The 2916-nt window shown below is 40.9% G+C and overlaps 1 long non-coding RNA gene across 1 annotated transcript; it reads left to right on the top strand.

Annotated features, from left to right (window-relative positions):
- Positions 1–381: 381 nt before the first annotated feature.
- LOC134216490 (uncharacterized) lies at positions 382–843 on the top strand. The gene is made up of 3 exons (XR_009980695.1): positions 382–441; positions 555–621; positions 688–843. It is a non-coding gene; the product is annotated as an uncharacterized LOC134216490 (long non-coding RNA).
- Positions 844–2916: the final 2073 nt, after the last annotated feature.

Genomic DNA, 2916 nt, shown 5'->3' with positions numbered 1-2916 from the left:
GTTCTTACTTCTTCCTCCTTTCTTCTTCTTTATATTCTACATCTCACCACTCACTGTTCATTTCTAACTTCCCGTTTATCATCTCTAACTTCTCACTTCTCACCAACCATTGCATCTTGTAACGGTCTGCTACTTTCCGCACTATTTCATATTTCAAAGTAAAATATAATAATAATAAAATATATATAATTGTTTTAAGAACCATTTGTAATTAAGCTAGATGCACTAAAATAATTCACGGATTATTGATAGATGGCCAACAAAATGCATAATAGAAGTCAACTGTGGAAGTCGTCAAAACTGATAAAAATATATTAGTAACCGTCAAAACGATGACGAAGGATTTAAAGACTTCTGAAATTGTCGTCATTTCCAATCTAAGTCGGTCGTAGAGTAGAAGTTAGTCCGGTGATCTCAGTTTTTATAAAGTTATAATTCAAGGTAAACATATTTGACATTTAAAATATATCTTAGCCTAAAAGTTCTTAAATAATTGTAGTCAAAAAGTAAATTGAAGTGAAAGTGATTGCTAAAGTTTTTTTTATTTTCATTAGAATCAGGTGTTACCCATCACTAAGGGCGAAAACTCTGCTCTAGTGAACTGTAATTTCAATTACAAAGGTAATACGGTGCATGAATTCATTTCTTAAATATATTATTCTAACACTATCTTTTGTTGGACCCCAGCGTCCAGCGGACGCCGTTTGTACGAGCTACAAGCTAGCCATCGCATTCCGCCATCTTGGCGCATTTAAGGCGCACGTGGTACCATACCGAAGAGGACCTCGCCACGGCCCGCCAGTGACTGGTAGACAAACGGGGACAGAGGAAGACCGGCCTGCCTGCGTCCGCTCGCGGATGATCGGGTAGAGTACCGAGAAACGCGACGCCCTCCCCCGCAACTTTATTTCGGCCTACCTTTGTAGCGAGGATCCCCGGTGACGCAACGGTTATAAGACGTCAGGACCTATCGACATCTAGTACGCTAGTTGTTGTGCTGCCAATTCATCGCACGGAAACGGTGCGTCCCGGTTGACGAACCGCAACGATCGAATTGAAAACCCCTGCGCAGGTATGTCCGTTCCATGGCCATGGTTAAACACACACGCACACCCTTTCCCTACACTTCACACTATCACGGAAAAATGAATCAATATAAGCAAGAATGAATTCAACATAACTTACCGTTCATTACTTTTATTTCATACTCCAAGAGCCCTGCGGTTATTGTGTCCGCCCAGGAACTTCTTGCTGTCAGTTCACTTCGCTTTACGTTCACCTTGACTCAAGTACGTATACGTTGCGATCACTGCGGTCATTCTGCGAGTTTGCCTAGGTTCACTTCTATGTAGTTGCGACCATCTATTTACGTTAGCTCATAACAACCGTTGAAAATCCCTAGAGATTAGCACTCATACTTCAGACTAGTCGGGCAACGAGATTAAACACATGACCAGTGGTCTCTCGGAAACGAGAGTGGCGCATAAACCATTGCGTTAGCGGCTTTCTTACGGCAGGAAAAATTGAACGGTTACAATCTGACTTATATGACAGGCCCATGGTAGTAATATCCGTCATCACCGTAATCCAACGTGGCCGCCACAATTGCCTTTGTTTCGAAAAGGCCACGCAGCGCCCCGATCAGCCCGGTGGAATAATCTATCGAAGTTCCTGCCTGTCCGTGCAGTTTGGAGCGCCCCACAAGAAGCCGCCCTTTCGACAGCCCTGTGTGTGGAGCCCAATAAAGCGCTATTTGACCGTTAGTAATAGGTACGATATAGGTTTCCGTGATCCGAAATCTCCTCAGCGTCCCTAAGCCCTGAGACCCGGAATCCAAAGAGGTCTTGAGCACCCACCCTAAAGACTGCCGTTGCCTCTAGACCAGCAGTCTGGGGTTGGCTGCTGGTTTCTGGTAAAAGAACAATGAAAGCATAAATCGGAAAGAGCTTACCAAAGGAAGGGTAAGATGGGCAATGCATGTTGCAAGAATGCCGGACAGCATCCCTGCAAAGATGGTGTTTGTTTCCGATCTGGCAGGTACGAGACGACGTGGAGCGCAGCGAGCGAGATGGGCAGACCAGGTGCAAAACGACTTGGCGAGCGTGGGGCGTATTCGAGGATGGAGAGATGTGGCCTCGAACCGTGTATTGTGGCGTCAAATTGTTGATTCAGTGTTATCTATTTAGATGTAAACTAAATAAATGAAATGATTTGGATTCGGATTGGTTTTCAATTGGAATTGGTTTGAGTTTGGATTAGATTTGGATTGAATTTGTTTGAAATTGGATTTGAATTGACTTGGATATGGGAAGTATTTTGATTGGATTTGGGATAGATTTTGTTGGGATTAGGATTAGACTTGGATTGGATTTAGATTAGTTTTGGATTGGATCAGGATTTGATTTAGATTGGATTTGGATTCTGTTTGCTTTGGATCAGAATTGAATAGTATTTAGATTGGATTTGGACAGGATTTGTATTGGTTCTGGATTTGGATTGTATTAGATTAGGATCGATTTTTATTAATTTTGAATGGTCTATTTTTTGGTTGTTTTAATTTTTTTAAGATTCGGCTAGGACTGGATTTGAAATATTTTGTGTTGGACTTGGTTGTATACGATTTGAGTTGGATTTTATTGGCAGTTTTTATTCGATTGATTTTTGTTTTTCGTTGAATTTCTTTTGAGTTCATTTTATTAGAGCTTTAATAAAAGTATTTATGTTTCATTGTCATGAAATTTTTGATAAAGCTACGTTGAATTCATTATATTTGAGGCTTTTACTTTCTTAATTTTTTATGACAATGTTGAATTATTATTCGAATGAATGAGCGAATAAACATAAAGAACACGTTTCTTCTCTTTCTTAACCTTTCCAATTCCTTCCGAACATTCAAGGAACTTCCCGGCTCGGTTT

The sequence above is a fragment of the Armigeres subalbatus genome, chromosome 1 (genome assembly GCF_024139115.2).
Source record: "Armigeres subalbatus isolate Guangzhou_Male chromosome 1, GZ_Asu_2, whole genome shotgun sequence".
Lineage (NCBI taxonomy): Eukaryota > Metazoa > Arthropoda > Insecta > Diptera > Culicidae > Armigeres > Armigeres subalbatus.
The sequence above is the reverse complement of the archived record's forward strand: the minus strand, read 5'-3'. Positions and strand labels throughout refer to the sequence as shown.